The sequence below is a fragment of the Hoplias malabaricus genome, chromosome 10, assembly GCF_029633855.1.
Source record: "Hoplias malabaricus isolate fHopMal1 chromosome 10, fHopMal1.hap1, whole genome shotgun sequence".
Taxonomy (NCBI): domain Eukaryota; kingdom Metazoa; phylum Chordata; class Actinopteri; order Characiformes; family Erythrinidae; genus Hoplias; species Hoplias malabaricus.
Genome location: NC_089809.1, coordinates 18,354,138 through 18,376,601, shown reverse-complemented (window position 1 = coordinate 18,376,601; position 22,464 = coordinate 18,354,138). Strand labels below are relative to the sequence as shown.

The 22,464-nt window shown below is 40.2% G+C and overlaps 1 protein-coding gene across 5 annotated transcripts in view; it reads right to left on the bottom strand.

Moving 5' to 3' along the window:
* The window catches only part of pard3aa (par-3 family cell polarity regulator alpha, a), a 469,619-nt gene that overhangs the window by 70,307 nt on the left and 376,848 nt on the right, over positions 1-22,464 (bottom strand). The gene's annotated exons all lie outside the window — the stretch shown is intronic.

The following is a 22,464-nucleotide window of genomic DNA, read 5'->3' as shown; positions in this document are numbered from 1 at the left end:
CACACACACGCACACACACAGGGAGGGAGAGAGAGGGGATAAGGGGGAAAGATAGAGAGAGTGAAAGAGAAAGAGGTAAAAGGAGCTAAGAGATGGAGCTGTATGGATTTTGAGACAGTGTTCAAGAAAGAGATAGCGCACGAGAGAGAGACAGAGAGAGAATGTGACAGGAAGAAAGAGAGATACAGAGTGAGTGAGAGACAGACAAAATGAGAGAGAAAGAGAGAGGGAGAGAGAGAGAGAGGCAGAGATACAGACTGAGTGAGAGAGAGAGATACAGAGAGAGACACATGCAGAGAGAGAGAGAGAGAGTGTGTGAGGGAGAGAGAGAGATAGAGAGAGGGGGAGAGTAAGAGATACAGAGTGAGAGAGAGAGAGATACAGAGAGACACATACAGAGAGAGAGCAAGAGATAGACAGAGAGACAGAGATACAGGGTGAGGGAGAGTGAATGAGAGGGAGAGAGAGAAAGAGCGAGAGCAAGAGAGAGGGAGAGTGAGAGAAAGCAGTGATAAAAGGAGCTCAGATTTGGAGCTATATGGGGATGGCGGCTCTACTTTGCGAGCACACAGCAGATCAACAGCTGGATCAGACTCAGATGCTCATGAATACACAGTTGGCTCGACAGCAGAGAAACAACATGTTGAAATGCAGGGGAAACCATGAATATTTATGAATGGCACCTTGTTAGAGTCACAGGTACGTCAGCTCCGAGAAGAAAGCGCATGCTAAGTGGAAACATCAGCTCAGGAAACTGAGAAAAACTTTCTTTTGTCTGTAACAGAACACAACAGAACATAAACAACATGCTGCTCTGCTCTTGCTCCTCTAGCCTCAGACAACCCCAAACTTTTAAAGCGGCTAGTGCAGTGTCAAGGCCCCCATTTCGAAGGCAAAATAACGTCAGGGACAAAATGGTTCCACAGGTGATTACAGCTCCTCGGGCGAGTTTAAGCCTGTTTTCAGCATCAGGAACCCAGCTGTGCCAATGAAAGGCAAAAATATACAGAAGCATTTTTCCATATATATATATATATAGAGAGAGAGAGAGACACACACACAAACACACTGAACAATCACTGGGTTAGGAACACTCATGTTCCATTTTATCAGTGCTAGTGGTCTTGTGGAGGTCCTGACTATGGAAAAGCAGGGCTGATAATGATCGGGGCTGCTGTATGGTCAGTGGAGCTGATAAAATGGACAGTGTGTAGAGACGCAAATCCAGTGATCGTTCATATCGATCATATCCTTTTTATGTTGTGTGTGTTCTGTTTCTCTCTTTTGTGTATTTACAATCTGTCTTGTGTCTGTGCCTGACCTTGGTGTTTAACTCAAATCTCCAAACTAACAGATAAACTAAAAACAAAGGAAAACTGTGAAGTCTGTCTTGTCAGCGCAGGAGGACAGTCTGAGTCTAGACGGCGCTGGGGAATTAAATGAATTGTCCTCCTTCTGGAAGCCCATAAGCACCGCGCTGTTCCACAGATAAATAGTGCCGGCCAGCTGACAAGCATCGTTGTGTTTTTCGGGGGTTTTTTTTTGCTGGACTCTCTGTGTCTGTGGATAATTGGGCAGAGAACAGAATTTGCTTGGTCAGAGTCTGCTAAACGAATTACAACAAACTGCGCAAATCACAGACCACAAACACACAGTTCATAAATAAAACCAGAGCCCAAAAAAACCCACCACAAACACGCAAACTGCCCCTGAATCTATGCATTGGCCTTTGTAATTTTATATCTCCCAGAGTCAGGAGCTTTAGCTGGGCTGCGTGGCCACTTTGGGTCATAAAATCTCACGCTGCGTTCTTCCCACACTGGCCACACAGATCTGCCTTTGTGCTGCTGGGGCAACGCTGGCCAACAGAGACCAGCCGGACATCAGAATCCCACCGTGACTCTGACACTAAAGAACGACTCATAGCACACAAACCCAGTCTTTCAGCAGCAGCAGATTCACGGCCCTATTTTGCACAACCTGATGATGTCATGGCCAGGGCAGGTTAGAGAGACGTTCACTGGTTCCAGCCAGGGTGGTAATTATTGTTTTGGCCAGAGATGACCAGTGTTGATGAAACAGCAGGGTGTATTCTAAAGAACAAACCTTATGTGGATACTCCTTATACGTGTGGATGTCCATCACAAGCAGAGAATCAAGCCTTCGCACTCAATACTGAGATCACCATGAACAATGCCAAGTGTGAGCTGGAGTGCTGAGAAGTTTCTTCTGAAACTTTGGCCATCTCTGTCAATCCTAAGAAAACAAAGTCTCTTTCTTTCTCTTTCTAGTGCGTTTTCCATTCACTGGGGCTTTTCAAATTATGAAAATGCACATACAATAACCTGAATGGAAAATCACAGCCATGAGGTGGAATTTTAGAATATAGAGCGCCCAAAAAAAAAAAAAAAAAATAATAAATTTAATAATAAAAAATGGATGGAAAATGGTTTTCCATATAAACAATGATGTTTATCATATATACAATGACACCACAGACCACACGGCATGTATTTACTTCGGTGTAGAAATTAAGAGCAAGTTCATGACAGAAATGACACAGAAGCTTCAAAAAATAAACAATAAATCATTCATTCATTCATTCATTCATTCATTCATTCATTATCTGTAACCGCTTATCCAGCTCAGGGTCGCGGTGGGTCCAGAGCCTACCTGGAATCATTGGGCGCAAGGCAGGAATACATCCTGGAGGGGGCGCCAGTCCTTCACAGGGCAACACAGACACACACACACACACACACACACACACATACACCTACAGACACTTTTGAGTTGCCAATCCACCTACCAACGTGTGTTTTTGGACTGTGGGAGGAAACCGGAGCACCCGGAGGAAACCCACGCGGACACGGGAAGAACACACCAACCCCGCACAGACAGTCACCCGGAGCGGGAATTGAACCCACAACCCTGGAGTTAATTTTTCATATAAAGTGTGTTTTCGATATAAACATCTGTAAAAAAAAAAGTTAATGAACAAAGCTTAAATAAAACCAAAAATAAACCAAAACCAAAAAATATTAAAATATAAGTTTATTCATAAAAGTAGAGTGAACGGAAACACAACTCACATTTTGTTTCTGCCGACATTTCTTTATTGAGCATAACATTTGTGATTTTTTTTTCTTTTTTTGGATGGAACCCCAGCTTCTGTCTCTCTCCGACATGCATTTTGACGTATTATCATATGTCGCTTTCCAGTCACTCACTTGCTTACCATGCTCCATTTTCTCTCTCTCACACACATACAGCTAGGGGGAAAGATTTTATTGAGTATGTCTCTCTTTATAAGCCTGATGACAGCCTTGTCAGGCCATTGCCATCAAACCATTTTCTCTCTCTCTCTCTCTCTCTCTCTCTCCCATTTCTCCTCGACACGAATTTAATTCCTCATTCTCTGTTGTTGATGTATTTTTAATACAGCACTGCCCCCTCCCCTGCGTTTCGTTCCCCGATGGATGATTAGAAGAATGTCTCTTGCAGACGGAGAAATAAAAATGTGTCACAGACCTCCGTCTCGCTCTCTCTTTGTCTCTCTATAGGTTTGCTATTTTTTTTAATTTTTTTATATAGTTTTATATATTTATTAATTTATATTTTGCTGTGGTTGTTTTTGTTGTTGTTGTTACTGTTTTGCATAGAGGTGCAGATACGTATTTATCACAAAGTGTTCTGTTTTTCCTCTCTCCTCCGTGTTTTCTTCTTGTTGTTCTGATAGTGTCTGCTGAAGATGGAAAGATAAGAAGGAGAGATATGCAGCAACACAGACTTGGCTGGGCTTTTGCAGTTTTTTCCTGAGATTGCAGCAGGCAGAGGGATGAGGAGCTGCTTTAGAGCACAACACAAACCTAAATCAAACTGCACTGATAACATCTAGGATGTTCCACCTAGCTGCACTTACAACATAACTTTTCACTTCCAGTTCACCTTAAGATTCCTGACGAGTTTGATTTTCATTTTCTGTTCACTCTCTTTTGCATTGAGATTATCTCTGTGTGTGTGTGTGTGTGTGTGTGTGTGTTGCTTTTAACAAACTTATTATATAGCCTGGTTGTTTCAAAAACTGATGTAAAGGGAAGTCAGCTGAAGAGGAAGTTATTGTACTAGATTTATTTACTGAGTTAATATTAAAAAAGTTTTGCTGATTTGATATTTTGTTTATAATGTGTATTTATACAAATATAACCAAGCACCAATTCATCACAGGCAACACACATTCACACAATCACACACACACCTTTTGATATGTTTGAAAAGCCAATCCACCTACCAACATGTATTTTTGAGTCTGGGATGAAACTGGAGCACCCGAAGGAAACACATGTAAACACTGGGAGAACGTACTAAACCCCTCTGAAATTTGAGGTCTGAACTCTGCTGTGGGGCTTGAACTCACAACTTCAGGAACCTGATGCTCTCCAGGACTCCTGGCCTGAGATTGCTGAGCTGAACCTCAAACAGGCGCCCCCTAGTGGTAGGACCAACTCAGGAGCCCCTATTTTTAATCCTTTTTGTTGGACAAATGGCACATAATATTAATTTTATGCACCATATCATAATCTGAATCAAATTTTATCATTCATAATCAGTGCATCTCTGATACATTTTGTTAACATACTTAAAGTTGTAAAGATGTAAAAAAAAAAAAAGGGATTGAAATAAAAAATGAAAATACAATAAGCAAATGGTCATATTCAGCAGCATACTGAGGGCTGAAGGGAGCTAAGAGCACACACACACACACAAACGTACAAACACAGAGGGAGCTCTGACAGAACCCATCAACACACCACTAATCCCTACTTAGGCCTGCCTAAACAATACACACCACAGGGGGACATAACACAGAGCCAGAACAGAAAACACACACACACACACACACACACACACACACACACAAGAGTTTCCAAAATCTATTTTACGTAGCAAATTAAATTATTGATTATCGTAGGTTTTGTTTGGGTTACAATATTTACCTCTGAACCTCCACACCTCAGTTCCTCACCTCCTATTCCTGTAAAGACTGTCTACAATGTAGTTACTGAGTAGTTACTGAATACGAGTGCAGTAACTGCAGTATAATGGGATTAATCTGATAAATATTTATGAGAGTTAAATCAATATAAAAGCAAAGACTGGACTTATTGTGTGCATTTAGATTAGCTGTACTACTGTAATTCATCTGTAGCTGTGAACACACTGCCTTTAGGTACACTGTCGATACTTGTGCCATTAATGTGTAACTACACAGATATTGAAGACAATATAAAGTGGGAAGAATATGTCCCTGATATAATGCTGATTGTTGGTGTGAGAGACTCTCATTAGGTAAAGTCATGTTGTACAGACTACAGTGCTTTCCTTTTTTTAAAACAAGCCACAGAGCTGTTCGTTATAGTCTTTCATTTCAATTGTGAATATTTATGTTTGTAAATTCTTTGATGTTTCCTGGGGTGCTTCTGTTTATCCTAGATATCATGTGTGATCACTTTGTTGAAGTGCTGAATACCACACATTTGAACACCTGAATGCACCAACTATAAACATGATCAAAAATAATCAATAAAAACAATTACATATTGCACTCCTCTATATTTGGCTTCTTATTTAAACAAAAACAACGAATCAATAAAAAGCTAAACAAAAACAAATGAAAATCTCTAAAGGCAACCCTCACTCTTACACACTGCTCTCTAACAAAAGCAAATGCACCTTCTCCATCCTCCATCAGGGCTCCTTAATCTCAGAAGTGCAGCCCCACCCTTTTAGTATTTATCCACCTACCCTAAGATAGCACATCTCCTTTATCCTCCGTCTGCTCTGCCCCATCTGTGAACCCCCATTCTGGCTCTTTATCCCACAGGTGATCCTCTGTTTCAACACCTGGACACCAGCATATACACACACACACACCATCAACCTCCTCCGCTGTCCCTTTCACTAAGTCAGTCATCAAATGACATATGTTTAAGTGAATGAGGCTTAACAGCTTTTGCTTGTTGGGGCGGGGAAGGGTCTATGTGTGAATATAAAAGCATGTAATCAGCTTCTGACCATATAATAACATATTTAATACAACACCCTGATGTTTCATGTATTTATTCTCTGCATTATTAAGCCTTCTCCCAGCAAAAACCACTGTATAAAGGGCGGCTCTTGATTGACAGCTGGTCTGATAAGGCAGGCCACAGGTTGTGTTGGGGGGTAAATAAGCCCCCAGTCACAGCACAATGATTAACAGAGAGGGTCTTCTTCAGCTCTGCAGCAGCAGTGCCTTTATCCCACTGTTAATGCCCTGAAATCAGAGCATTTCTTTTCCTTGCGTGTATGCATTTAGACATGTTTAATTCCAAAACAGTGAATCTTACCAGTGAACTCTGCTGCTGTGAGAGACTTGTATCCGGGTAACTGTGGAGATACAGACTATGTCTAAATTCTGCAGAAAAAGCATGCAATCAAATAGGATATTCTGGAGCGGCAGGTCACAATGTCCAGTGGATAAGTCCATCCAGCAGTGTACTTGTGATATCTGGAGTGGTAGAGCGCCATCCAATACCTTTGTATGCACAATCTAATCAGCATATCAACACTTGACATCACTAATGTTCTTGTGGCTGACTGCCATCAAACATTTACAGAGTCTTCCAAACAAATGTGAAGAAGACTAGAGACTGCAGCAAGGAGAACAAACTCTGGATACTGGATCACCAGGGCTCTAGAAAGCTACACAGTTTTACTCAAATGGTGGACCGCTGCTGTGTTCTAATGATGTAGTAAACTAAAAATCGCCAAATGACAGCGATGATAGGTTCTATTATGTATAGTGCCATGTCAAAAATGCAAGCTGCCATTTGTCTAAACTACTATGTACACCCTTAGTAGTAACAGCAAGTTCTGAGAAAGCAGTCTCTCCAGCTGCTTCAGCCAACTCCTCGGTTGTAGGCACATATGATACCTGGCACCGGGAACCACGTACGTTTTTAGTCAAATAGGAACTAAACAGTGATGTGAAAATGTGGCAGAGCACTGACTGGCCAGAGAGATGTGTCAATCATGATTAAATAAAGATATCCAGCACAAACTAGGTGTGTTTAAAATCTCCAAGGTACAGTAGAGATCACATTTGTTTTTATCAAACTCACAATAACAGCTCAAAATTTTACACTGCGGTCTTCTGAAAAGTAATGTTCCTTGGATTGGTGGCCGACAAAATATGCCAACAAGAGCTGGACGATTCAACGAATTCAGAAAAAAAAAAAAAAAAAGACTGACAGCTCTGTTCAGTCCTGAAAACATGTCAATACACAATGGGTAAACAACATTTAACATTACCACCACCATTGTTGTGGTCTCTGAAATCCATGGGTCCTCTTATAGACAGTGATTTTTGACATCACTTGTTACATTTCAGGGGAATCAGTTGTGGCAGAAAACAGCCAGGTATCAAGTAAGTAGACCTGAGCAGAGTCAAGCAGAACAGGTACCCTGCAGTGGAAATGCACTACAAGACAGAACAACTTACATTCCTTCCTTGTGTGAGGCAGGAAGTCTCCTGCCTATTATTACTGCGCATTAATAAAAAATAAATAAATAAATAAATAAATTTCACTACAAGGATCCTCTTAACATCACTCTCCATTTCCCAAAATCCCAGCCACTTCTTTATCCTTGTGTGCTCTTCAGCTACCTGACACTCGCTCTCACTCTCTCACTGTCAATAACAGATTTAATTGTATTAGTTTAAGACAAGGGGACTCATCTAAATGTGGATGTGACAAGCACACAGAGGCAGAGCAGGACAGTACAGACACACCTCCAGTCTAATTACTCCTGATTCATCAGCCCACAGCGCTGCTGCCTAATTGATTTCTGAACTAATAATCAAGCTCCAGATGAGAGCAGCACTTCTGCTTCAGAGAGACCTCCCTCTGTCTCTGTCCTGCTATCGCCTTTCGCCTTCTGTCTGTCTACTTCTCTCCTGCAACCATATTTGTCTTTTTATTTCCTCACCACTGCATCAATCTCTCTCTCTCCCGCTCTCTCTCTCAAAAGGTATTCTTAAGAATTCATTCATTTCTAAATCTGACTCTCAGACCCCACACACTTTTTCATTTCACACAAAAGCCAAAGTCGACAAACAATAAGCGTCTGCAGAATCTAAACTTTCTCCTGCTGGAGGAGTGTCATGAAAGGCCATATCTGCCAGTGAAACATTAAATATACTCCGGGAACTCTCAGTTTCAGCTCAGAAAGAGCAGCAACCAGCTTCCTCCAGGCGCTATAAACAAACACTCTATAAACTCTCACCTACACCCCCCAAGGAGATACAAACTCCCTTCCCTATGGCACCCCTCCCTCCCTTCAGCTCTGCTCTCCTCTCCCTCTACCTCCTATTGCTCCCTGCCTCTCTCTCCCTATTTCCTTCACTGCCTTTCCCCTCCCTCCAGCTCCTCTCCTTCCAGCTTCCCTCCCTCAAGCTCCAGAGTGGCAGCATGGCCCAGACACACTCTGCAGGAGCACAGCATCTGATCAAAGTGCCGCCTCTCACCTGAAGCTGCTCTACCACTGCTGAGATTTACCAAAAGAGGGATTGATCTGTTCTGATCTCGCTCTGAAAATCGCCTCCTCCGAATCTCGCCTTCTACCCTTCTCGCCCCCTCCCTGTGACCTAATTTCACACAGTCCACAGGAGGCTGACTTAGATATTTCCCGCAAAGAATTTCAGGCTCAATCCACTGCTTTCAAAGGGTGTGAAAATGCAATGGTACATTGTGATGTATCGATCAGAAGGTAACAGGATTTTGGAATAGACTGCTTCAATTCGTATTAATATATATATATATATGTTCTAAGTCTTGGGTCAAAATTATATCCTCAGGGTGTTTTAACCATTCCAATGTAGACAATAGAGATGTGTATTGCTTTAAAAGTTTAGATTCACTATATATATATACTTCCCTCAGTGGTATTTAAGTATTATAATACAAATAAATCATATAATAAACAAATAACTTAAATGTGAAATTACATCCACCAGGGGAGGAAAAATAAGTCAATCAAATTGTAAACTGATCTGAGAGATTTCTCAGGGCTGAGATCACTATTTGTTTTACCAATATTTTTAATTTATTCTGACGACAGTCATTGTTCATTGTTTCGTTTCAAATATTTAAATGAGCATTCTGAATGTATACACTATAGTCCTGGTTTCACTTCACTCACACAGCAGAGCCAGCCTGGAGTGATAGGAATTGAAATAGCAAGACCAGCCATACTGTGATGCAATTCACTGACATGATGATGCAAAGTATAAAAGACATGAACACGTGTTCATTTTTGCTTTTATTTTAATAATTAGCTTTCCTCTTTAAAATCTATTTTAGTGAGTTTGATAGTTATTGTATTGAAAACTTTACATTAAGTTCAATATGTGACTGCTGCTACAATATGTTACAATAATTTGCTGCAATGCAAAAGGATTCAGTGAGCATCAACGCTGACTGGCGGATCATTTTCTTGTTGCCTTATGAGACTCCAAGACAAAGCCACTGAGCAACAGGCCACTGTGGGGAAAAAACCCCTGCAAACTGTAAAACTAGTACAAACCAAACCCTCAAGATTTTAAACTGGCAACCAATCTGATTTAAAGACAGCAGTAGTGTTTATCTGAATGTTTTTAAAAACAAAAATTAGTTTTTCTCATTTATATACAGTATTCATTGGTTTATTTATGTATAAATTAAACTCATTGTGGCTCATTGTAAAAAGGGTTAGTCAACCCTTTTGTCACAAAGAGAAATTGTCTAAGACAAGCTAAGCATTCCATTTTAACCTCTTTTCTCAGTAGACAAATGGCCAATATTTCACCTACCCTTTGCTGTTAATAATGTGATGTTACTGAGGTTATTTGATAATAAATATTTAATAAATATAGTCCAAACAAAATCCAAACAACCTATAGGTCTTTATTTTGCTGGTGTCAGAAAATAATAATAATATTAATAATAATAATAATAAAAATAATAATAATTGTAATAATATCTGTGTTACCGTTACTCTTATTTAAAAAATAAAAAACAGGGATAAGCTAATGCCAATCAAAACCACTCTATGAATCAATGCATCCAAAAATAAAGAAAGCCTTGTGCCTTTTAGAAAGAGAAAAAGAAATTCTAATTTGCCCCAGTCCTAGAGATTTATCAACAATCCCCAATGACAAGGACATAAAAATGTTTGATTATTAAACAGCAGTTCATTTACCAATTCCAAGGCTTTGAAAATGAGGAGCTTTTCTTCAGGAATGATCCCACAGGCATGTGTTTTTATTTGAAGACCATCGTTCTTTTGTGTGCTACACCATTCCTTGCATGTCAGATTAGTTTATCAAAGCTGTTTGTCCTGTATGCAATGTTTATCCTCCAGGATTTTTAAAAGTGAAGCATTCTGTCCTCAACAAGAGGCAGCCCAGGGACACAAGAAATGACAAAAGCATTCCTTCATGTAGATAGGGAACCATGGTCTTTATGATGGGGCCTAATGTATGGCACTATGTGCCATTAAAAACCCATTAACCAGGCTTAGATTCACGCAGCTTCATTCATCCATCAAACAAACCAATGCAATATCAGGAGACTGATGTGTGTTTTGAGGCTGAAGGAAATCTCATTCTATGGAAATCTCCTTCTTTAGGATTCCTATTTCACTTTAATAGGTTTCAGATAGATCAAGTAATGGCACACGGAGCATTCCTTTCATCTTAAAGGCAAAAGAGGAGAAAAATGAAGCACTCCTCTTAATCTCATTCTGTTGTCTAGTACAGGCAAAGATGAGAGGAAAAGTGAATAAAAAGGCTGAGAAACAAAAGACACTCCTGGATCTAGAATCATCTCTCATATAGAAACATACAGCACAGCACAGCAAATCAGATGAGGCCATAACCATGTGACTGACAGCCTTGTGATTTCAGCATTCTGTAAGTATTGGAGAATGAGAGAGGGAGAGAGAGAGTGAGAGAGATACTCCTCCCAGGCTGGAGTTCTGTGCTGGCTCAAGGTAAGAGTAGTGCCTCTAGTGGCAGATGTAAGTGACTGCAGGGAGTAGCTGCACAGTGGACAGACAGTAAGAGGAATCATTTGATAATTTTTTTTTTTTTTTTTTTTTTGCGATAAAACCTATTTGACCAACATATTAGGTTCCTGTTATTAAGGTTGCACTGATTCTCATGACGGTCAGCTCTTAAGAACTGCACAGGAATATGTTCAGTCCAAGCGGAAAGTGAGAGGACTCAAAGCTGTAAGTGATTCAGATGAATGGGAGAAAATAATGACTTTTCTGTGTTATTCTGTATCTATTGACCTGACAGACTAAAGCCCACTGTTTGTGAACACACTCCACTCTACTGCGGTGTGCTTTCCTCCTCTTCGTCACCGTCCACTCCTCCTCCTACAGCCAGGGAGTAAGCAGCTTAAGTGTGCGAGCGAGGACCCCGGGCCGCCCGCCGCTCCTCCTGTATGAATATTAAGTGTGTGTGGGGGGGATTTGTGTCTGGGGTTTGAAATTGGAAATCACAAGTTTGACTAATCAGCTTTAGACCCCTCATTCAGCCAGAGAAAGTGTGAGAGAGAGAGAGTGAGAGAGATATTGGGAGAAACCAAAAGAAAGGACAGAGAAAAGAGTGGAAAAAGTGCAACAAAGAGAAGGAGACAGAGAGAGGGTGTGGCTGAGAAACATTTTGCGGCATTCTGCATCATTTCCATCACTGTAAGGAAAGCAAAGAGAGAGAGAGAGAGAGAGAGAAAGAGAGAGTGGCCGAGAGCCATTTTATAGCACTCTGCTTGAAAATATTTGACCTGCTGTGAAATACACCTCCATCTCACAGCTGAGAAAGCCATAGACAGCACACGGGTCACTAGAATATAATTTTTTATTATTATTTCATAGAGCACACTCATTATAGTCCACCACTATGGGAGAGAATGTGTGTGTGAGCATGTGTGTGTGTGGTGGGGGGAGGGGGGTCTGACCTGAGGTTTAAGTAACAGCAATTACAATTCAGCCCTGAAGCCTCAGAGACACATTAGTTTTAATATCACACACATTTTTATTGCTCACGAGGAACGGAAGATGAATTCTGATGATTTCTTACGTTAAAAACCACCAGTGCAAAGCCAGCAGGCGTACGAGGTTACGTGGAGGCACAGCTCACCTTTAAATTCATCCACACACACACACAGCCACTTGTTAGCTTGAGTCATGAATATCGTAATAAAAGCCTTCGGCATCCCTCTCCTCCTCTTCCTCACTGAGATTCGCTGCTCTGTCTGTACTGCAACTCAAACAGCATCGCAAACATCTCTCCCTCATTAGGTATTTATTGTGTGGCAAGCCCAGATTATCAGCAGAATTGAAACATGGATGAGGCTTATGGGAAAGTGTGGATGTGTGTGACCTCTGGGCAAAAGAGCCGTAAAAGCAATCAAAAAAGGGCCATACTATTAATAACCAATACTTAATCACAGTAGGATAGAAGTGTGAGCAGTTTTCTGAATCAACCCTTCACTACAGGCACTGTCACAGATTCTTCAGCCTCACGAATATAACTGCTTCATGACACACACCTGATTTAAAGAGAATGTTGATTCTAGGGAACTGCTGTTCTATATATAAGATTGTATTGTTATTAAAATTGTGAATAATTGTTATTTTTTTAAAAAGCCAGTTATTGATGGCCTGCCTAAGTCAGAAAATGTGGGATTAAACAGGCTGTTCAGATTTTACTATACTCCTGACATCCTGTGTTGAGACTTTAGAATTGTCCCACCTCCTCGTCGAGTCTCCCCAATCACAGTGCTTGACCTATTTTTTATGAGACTACAAAGACGAGGTTAAACGGACAAAAAATTAAAACAGGTACAAAAAGCACAGGAGAATAAGAGTACTGATTAAATATGGTGAAAACAAAAGCCTCTTCCCCTCACTCTTCACTCCCGGGCACTACCCGGGTTAGGGTAAATAGTGGCTCATTCTCATTTAAAGGACCAGGCGCAGAAACCGGTCATTCTGACCAGGGCTGTTTAGACAGGGTAAGAACAGCCTTGTGTTGTTTAAACCTTGTGGTTCAAAGATATTATAGATGTTTCACTAAGACTCCCAGGGTCTGTGTTCACTTGTGGAAAATATATTTATGGTATAACACGTCTCCTTTATAGCAGGCTTCACAGCTGGACATAGAACAACTTTACACATAAGTAAGACCATAACCCTCCCTACCCCTCCCTGAGGTACCTCCCTATCCATGTCCCCCACCTGCTTGCTTCCATAGCAGCTGTCCCAAATAGAATGAATAATTCTGGGAAGTTCTGGGATAATTACATATTCAAATAATCTTCACGTACCCTTTTGTTCACCTTTCTGATAACTTCTCTCTTACACACACACACACACACACACACAAATATCAAACACAGTGAAAATCTGCATTCAGTGTAATATGTTCTTTGTTTAACTGTGAGCTGATGCTGATTCTGCATCTTAATGTCTGTCTACCTCCCCACTGTTACACTAATTAACAGACCCTTGCTGTTTGTGTGTGTACATGTGTGTGTGTGAGAGAGAAAGAGATTGTACATGTTTTTGTACAGGCCTCTGTAAAAGACTGAAAGAGGAAAAACTGGCAGTGTTTTTGAAATCTATTCTAAGAGCAAGCTGTCACATCTTGGAGAGTAGAAAGCATCAATGAGGGCGAGAGGAGAAAATTCTTTTACTTGTCTTTTTTATTTTTTTTATCACCTGGAATTTGCATGCTGTCTGTGTCATTCAGCGCTGCAATTCAATAAAGCTGATTCTGCTCGAGCTTTAAGGACCCTCTTAAGCTCTCCGGCTCTAAACAAAACCATGGCAGTCTTCACATTCACCACAGATGACATCATGGCTCCATTAAGGACAGTCAACAGCAGAAGGATGACCAGCGCCCTGACCCTAACCGCTAAAACAATATTTTACTAGTGATCAGGCATCATTAAACCCAATGGATGCCTGGGACTTTGTATTTTATTAGGCTTTTTGGTGAAATCCCAGAGTGCACTATGCTTGCTGATTACCTCTCTGGTCTCTGTGGACCTATTATTAACACAGATAGTCCCACTGGAGTCTGCTAAGGCCCTCCACTCTTACAGGCCATATAGGGTAAACTCAGCATAAGAACAAATTAAGCACACAGTCACTTTACAGATGAGAATACTGCAATCAGGTTATATGCAGAAACACTTCAGTCACCACTCTTTATGCTTCCAAGGACAAATTGACCATTGTACTGACCACAGTCATTGTTGCTGTACACCTACTTCTGGTCTCTCCCTCTTGTCTTTACTTCATTTTACTTTGTGATTAGTACAGTTACAGTGTATAGAACAGATATTTGTACAACTATTTGTACAATTTATTTTAGATTGTGCAAATACAATCTAATCGGTCTAACTGGATCTAATTGGATTAAATCGATCTAATTGGATTAAAATCATTTTACATTACATAAGAAGATTGTTTCCTTATCCTTTAAAGTTACTATTTTGGACAGCAACGATATATATTTCTTGTCTATTTACACTGCTGTCTGCTACTGTTCTGTGTTTAATGTAACACAGTTTATAATCTATACACTCATCAGTCATAACATTAAGAACACCTCCTTGTTTCTGCACTAATTCTCCATTTTATTAGCACCAAAGTCCATGTAGCTGCACTCTGTAGCCCTTGTTTCTTAGCCCCAATTCCCCCTGCTCTTCAATGATCATGATCCCTACAGAATCACAATGCATCAAGTAGATTTGGGAGCACTGTAGTTACACTGACATGGTTGTGGTTTGTTAATGTATGTTGTGCATGTGGATCAGACACAGCAGTGCTGCTGGAAGTTTTTAAACATCTTAGTGTCAGTACTGGACTGAGAAAAAATCCCCAACCAAAACAAATCCTGTCAACAGCATCCTGTTTCCATTGATAAAGGACTAGAAAATGACCCAAACAAACTGTGCAGCGACGGATCAGCTACGGTCTCTGACTTTACATCTACAAGGTGGGCCGACAATTTATAAAAACTCCAGTAGCACTGCTGAAAGAACAAGGGAGGCATGTTGGCGCAGCAGGTAGTGTTGCAGTCATACAGCTCCAGGGTTCTGGAGATTGTGGGTTCAACTCATTCTCTGGGGGAATGTCTGTGAGGAGTTTGGTGTGTTCTCTCTGTGTTCGCATGGGTTTCCTCCAGATGCTCCGGTTTCCTCCCATGGTCCAAAAACACACGTTAGAAGTTGGATTGGTGACTCAAAAGTGACTGTAGGTGTGAGTGTGTGTTGCCCTGTGAAGGATTGGCGCCCCCTCCAGGGTGTGTTCCTGTATTGTGCCCAGTGATTCCGGGTAGGCTCCAGACCCACCGGAAGCCTGAACTGGATAAGAGGTTACAAACAATGAATTAATGTAAGGATTGAAAGAACTTTAAATTCATGCTCAGATTTTCTTTAATTTGAGGAAGTGATTTGCAATTTGCGTTCAAGCCGTCTCTAATTCATAAGCACAAGAGAACTAAAGAGATCTAGTTCATTCACTTGGGTCAAGGCACCTTTCGACAAAGTTTGTGGCTGCTAGTGACAAAAGTCACAGTGCATGAAAACCGGTAACAAATTAACCACTTTATAAAATGACATTGTGGCATCAAAAGTTCTGAGAACCAAAAAACAGAATCCATAATCAATAAATGACATTTTGTTATCTAGACTGGCTGCTGAAATTAAGCCCCGCCCACCTAACCCATTCTGCACACCCCGCTACGTCAGTGAGAGTGCGTCAATCTTACCCTGATCGAAAAATGACCAACAAACACAGGTAAGCCATATCAACAATTATTAATGGTTATGTCTTTTAGTAATGCAAAGTTCGTCATAGAGATTTAGAGTCAGACTACTAACTGGTTAATCTAGGGTGTGCAGAATGGGTGGGCGGGGCTTAACTTCAGCAGCCAATGACTGTCTAGAACCCCCCTGTCAAAGTCAAAAGTGAGAAATCTCTGGAGGTGACAGTGAGACTGGGAAGTGCAACTGAGAAAAGGCGAAATGAAAGCAAAACAGATTCTTCAAGAATGTTAAACCCAAAATAGAAAATTATATACACAAATATTCTGTTTACAAACTTGTTTCTATAACTCTCAATATTAATGACAGTTTCTCAATTACAAAATGTCATTTATTGGTTATGGAGTCTGTTTTTTGGGTGTCAGAACTTTAGAACCTATTTTGACACTATATGCCAGTTTCTAATAAGTTGTCCATAAAACTACAAAATATTAGTTCTATGTTTACACTATGCACTTTTTTAGAGTTTTAAAATAAATGGTAACAATAATATCATAACATAAAATAACAATTATGAAATAACATGAAATAACAATTGTTTATTTCAGAATTAGTGAAATTAAACATTATACACTAGCCATTAATAACAAAATGTTGAATATATTGTAATTGTATATTATTTTTTTTTAATATATTTTGTTTTGTTCTTTCAAAAAATCTGCTTTTTTTTTTTTTTTTTTTTACAAAAAATGCCGTTAACTGCTGTATGTTTTAGATGTTCCTCAGTGGCATTCAAGCAAAAAATCATTACTGCCCAGTAAAATCAATACCAGAACTAATAATGTCTCCTGGAGTAGCTAGCCCTGCACATTTTCTTGTTAAAGCCTGTTAATCAGATAATCAGATAATTAGTTGAAAAACACAGAAACATGAACAGCAAAGGTGTTCCAGGAGCAGGGCTGAACACCCTCACGCTAAACTGGCCTTATGTCAATGATTAGCAATGAAATGAGTCACTAGTCCACTCATTCACACAGACATCCATGCATGACTGAAACACAACCTCATCCCAACCATGAGTGGCAAATCAACAGAGCCACTGCAGGACTAGCAGAAGGCCTCTGCACTGTGCGCTCCACTGCTTTGTAAGCTTCTGTAAATCCCATTCTTGTTACCGAAACTCCAGCGTTGCTTTAATCAAGTGAGAAATATGTCGTTTCTTACATCTGTGGTCCAACAAGCTTGGATTCATTGAGCCTGTTACAATGGGACCCCCCAGTGATCCGATTTGCGACTCACCGCTCGTGTGGGATGAGGGATTGGCGTGACAATAGGAGGAAATGACAAAGAGAAGCACATTTACGTGCTCCTCAAAATAGCAAACTAACACGATTCCCTCTTAAGGAGAGAATGCCAGAGCTGCTTGAGAACTGGGCAAAATGTAAAATTAATTAAGCCTCTGATTCACGTGTGCTATGTTTCGTGCATATTTCTGCTGAGGGTTCATGTTAATTCTAACTCATACTATAACCATTCTAATGGTAAAGACCTCACAAATGCTTTTAAAGGCCCTGGAGGGCAGGTATGGAACTCCTCCAGAGGAAAGGGAAATACTATGACCAATCCGGGTGATTTAATTTGAATCGGACTGAAACAGAGAACCCAGTTCCGCTTGGATGGATAATTTCCTTTTCGGACATGGTAAAATCAATCACTGGGCTTTAATTCCATTTACCCTTGAAACCTGAGAAGGGCCATTTGCTTACGGTGGATTTAAAAAGTCCTATCACTTAAGGAGCCATGTAAAAGGCAGAATTTTTCCTGGTCCATCTGTGAGGCAGACCTGGGTGGTGTGGTAGAGCCATGTGGGTTAGGCCTCCTATCTACTACTCCACACCTTGTCAGGGGCACACAGTGTGGTCAGACAGAGCGGGGCAAAGATACAGAGCTGCTGAGCAAATGAGCAAGAACAATTCTAATGGTCTGGACAGGGGGAATGTGAAAGGATTGCGAGCAAGGCTTCAGATATACCCACATTAACATTAAGCTGAACCATAAACACAGCTACACTATCCAAAGAAAGTTCCTTTACGGCACTGTTTCCTTAGACATTTCTACTTTATAAGGGATACCACTAAGGCGCCATGAGGCCTGAACTGACAACCATTTGAAGACACAGAATATCAAACAAATTAAAGCCAGCATGCTACAAGATGACCCAGACCCTGTAAACATCTTGTGCAATTAAAATTGTGCCTAATGTATCACAATGCTAAATAATAAAGCAATAATAATACTGTCCAAGCAGAACAAAATAATTGTTTAAAGCAACAACAATAATCACATTACAAACATTAACAATGAACTGTTGTCTACAGTAATGACAACATGCTCTACATTAATCTACACTATACTACACTTCCCAGTGCTGGTTTCACAGAGAGCAAGAGAGCCAGTCCAAGACACACTAACATGCCATCACCATGACAGTGAGGCTGCAGTGCTAAACATGATCACCGCTCTGTCATGGCTTTGTGAGTGACCTGAGCACTGAAGAAGAGGGTGAAATGGAGCAAACAAAGTATGCAGAGAAAGAGACAGACAATGCAGCATGTATTTGTAGAACTTCAAAGCGCTCAATTATTATTAGAGAAACTGATTAAACCGATCGTGAAGATAGAAACAAGGAGGTATAAAGTGTAGTTATTTTTTTCTGTTAATGTTATCACAGTCTCTCTTTCTTGCTCCCGGGGTGGCCTCAGACATCCAAACATGTCAGGGGACGTCTGGAGCTAATGTGCTCCAAATAAAACAAGGCAGCAGCAAAAAATTATGTGAGAGAGAGAGTGCACAGACAGACGGTAACAAAAGAAAGTACCCAATGGCGGGCTGATTCGATGTGCGATTGCCCTTTGTGCTTCTCCATCACCTGCTTTTTTTTTCCAATTGCATTTATTCTAGGGCCTATTTTTGGGGCTGTGTGAGTGGAGTGGGATGAAAGAGAAGATGTTATGCTAGCTGAGGGATCTGTGATTAAGTTAGTGAATTGGGTTATCCATCATGTGAAAACTGTCTACTAGATCTCATACGTACAGTAAGTGAGAAAAAATAGAAATATCCAGCCATGACCCAGAAAAAAGCCATTCTGCCCATATCTAATAAGCTCCTCTCATGTAATATCCTGCACCCCACACACACCAGAGCACAAAGGGTGGTGCTTTCTTGTCAACCATAATCCAATAAACCAAAAAGCATTGTTTTGATCTTCCATTGTTACGAGCACAGCCACTTGTAACGAGGAGATTATACAAACATGCAATTTCCTTAAATTAGCATTATTGTTTCAAACCTCAAAATATATTTCTTAATAACTACCACTTCAACAAGCCACAGGAATATTGGAACTATAATTTCAGCACTGGTGCCCATAGTGAATCATGTCCAAACATTGTTGGCAGCTGTTTATTTTATTTTATTTTTTTATTATTATTTTTTTTAATGCTGGAGCAATATCTATGGTAACTATGTTAAATAGACTCGTTTAATATGGCTTTTAACTACCATTATAAAGTATAATGCCACTGGAATGGGCACGAGAGAGAGAGAAACAGACTGGCCTACTTCAGATTTGATTTCTCCTCATCTGGACAGACACACAAAGTCCACTCTCCACTGAGAATCAGGATCAGGAATAAAAATAGAATTCAAAGTAGAAGCACGATCAGATTCAGGATCGGCTCGGTTTCATAACTGGATTCAGTATCGGATTCAATATGACTTACAATCATGTTTCTAACATGTTTCTAACACATATTTAATACTTAACCAGGTTTAGCACTCAGAACTAGACTCAGAATCAGAATTAAAATCTGAACAGGAACTGGAATTAGAATCAATAACACTTTATTGAAATATTACAACTAGAAATGTTTACTAGTGCTTTGTCTTGGTGGAGATCGTATATCTATAATTCAGCTAAACCAATTACAGACAGAAAACAAATAACAAGCATATAGAATTGATCCTTCTATCTTTCTTTAGCACTTTATCTTTCTTTTGGATGTCTATTTAGGACACTTTTAAGGGTTCATATTCAGGGCACTGAGAACACCTTTTCTAACAGTGCACATATGAAGTTCATAACAGTTCATATGTGTGTATGTAGCAGTCTTTTTTTGACATATGCAGATTTTATCTCTCTCTCTCTCTCTGTATGTGTATGTGTTTAAACACGCAGTCTTTCCTTTCAGGCTGTTTGCTTTCCTAAATGAATGTAATGGTAGAAACGCAGGATAAATTGCCTGCCTCTTGCTCCATCTCCTTGTACACATCCCAGAGGGCCTTCTCCAAAGCTGAGCAAAAAATGAAAACAGGCGCACAGATAATTCACTTGCTTCTGCCTCCCAGATACTACTTACTATCAGCACATAACACACCAGATAAAACCCCACACACTAACCGCACAGGGCCTTTGGCCTACCACTGCCAAACATCAGTCCGATCAGGCCATGAAATGAAACTGGGGTGTGTATGTGTGTGTGTGTGTATATATACTTTAAATCAAGACAAACCAATGACCAAATAGGTCATACTTCATTTCTACACTATAAGATTTAAAGGTGCCCAAAAGGCTCTTTTAGAATGATGTCACATAGAAGTGTCACTTTAATTCCCTAAATTATCTTTAAATAAATGCTTCTTTAAAGCAGCAATACATCTTCGTGTTTGGTCAAATTACTTATACAAAAGAATCTATCACTCAGTGGCCAGCTTGGGAGTGCCTTCAAGAAGTTATTTCCACTCACACAAGACCAGACGCATATCTTTTTCGATGGGCAGTGATCTATAAACCCAAAATTAAACCAGCTGAAATTTGCAACAACACTGGAATTCATACCCTGCATCACAAACAGTAGCAATAAACAATTGCTAGCCTTTGGCTCATGTAGCATACAGACAAAACAAGAGGATGACTCTATTTGCTGACGGATGTTATAGTACAGGTCCGTGTTAAGAACTGCAAGCTATGCCAATCATTCTTCTACATCTGAACTGTTTCCTTCTCCTTTGTTCTGTTTCTGGGCTTGGTTCATCGTTAAAACAGAAACAATGTTGGTAGGCAGTTGGTGCAAAAATGCTACCACTACTTGCTACTGAGTGAAAACGTCCATTGTCTTTCATCATAACCAAACGTCTAGTGTTCAGTAAGAATGATTAGCTTGCAAGCCATGCCCTAACGGTTCGGACCACTGTGTCTGTGAACAGCAGAAGCTGGGCTGTGATAAAAGACAACACCTTCCAGATGTTCACAGTAATTGTCCAATTTGGTTCTCAACTGCTTCAGCACTGAAGTGTCTGATTGTACACCATCAAGTTTCTTATATCCATCCTAACAAGACTCATTCCTCCAGCAGCATTCTGCTCCTGGCTGATTTTATTAGCCCCTTCAGCAACAGTTGGAATAAACTGCTTGACCACATGGCGATTACTTAGAAGTTATTTATTTTAATTTTATTTTTTTATTTTTTTTTTGTGAAATACTTTTAATCTGATGAATTAATCTGATTAACTCATTAAAACATTACATTATTATTATTATTTATTTACTAATTTACTTTGTTGAATGCATGCTGACTGCCCCGTGTCCATTTCCCGCTGTTTTGCAGTTAGAATATGCACGGTTTTTGAGAGAAAAATGACTAGACTGAACATCACCTAATGGAGCATCTTAAACCTGCCTCACCTGCAGTGAAAAGAAAAAAAACAACAACTACTGACTCAAAAACCATACTTAAAAGCTGTGTATTTGATGTATTCTTTCAGTATCTTTACTTTTGTTTTAAGTGTTATGGTCTTCTGATTCATTCAGCCATAGATGTTTAGTCATGAACTTCTGGATTTGAGGCTGTCCCTTGCTGGCACGCCACACTGGGACACACACATGCACACAAACACACACAGACACAACACTGCTAGACAAATATTACCAGATGCGGGAACAATACTGGAAAAAAAGACGTAAAAAAATAAAAAAGAGAAAGTTCTAGAAACAAGCTCCTTGTTTTATTTGGCAGCAAAGCTGGTCATATATAACAGATTCCTATGAGCATGAGAGAGAACATGAGAAGGGCACAGTGAGAGAAAGAGAAAGAGAGAGAGAGAGAGAGAGAGAGAGAGAGAGAGAGAGAGAGAGAGAGAATAAACAGAAAAGGAACACAATGACAGAAACAGAAGGGGATGAGGGAGACCAGAGACGGAAAAGTCAAATAAGAGAAATGGAGAGAGATAGAAAGTGTGTGTGTTTGTGTGTGTGTGTGTGTGTGTGAATGAGTGAGAGAGAGAGAGAGAGAGAGAGAGAGAGAGAGAGAGAGAGAGAGAAAGGCAGAGAGAGAGAAAGAAAGGCAGAGAGAGAGAGAGAGAGAGAGAGAGAGAGAGAGAGAAAGAAAGGCAGAGAGTCATTTGTCATTGATGTGAGGGAGTAAGGGTGAAATTAGTGTAATCTACAGCAGTGTCATTAAGAGTGTGCATGTGTGTTGACGCATGCCGCATATATTCAGCCCTGTATGAGTTCTCGTATTCCCCTGGGCTTGATGAGCGAGGA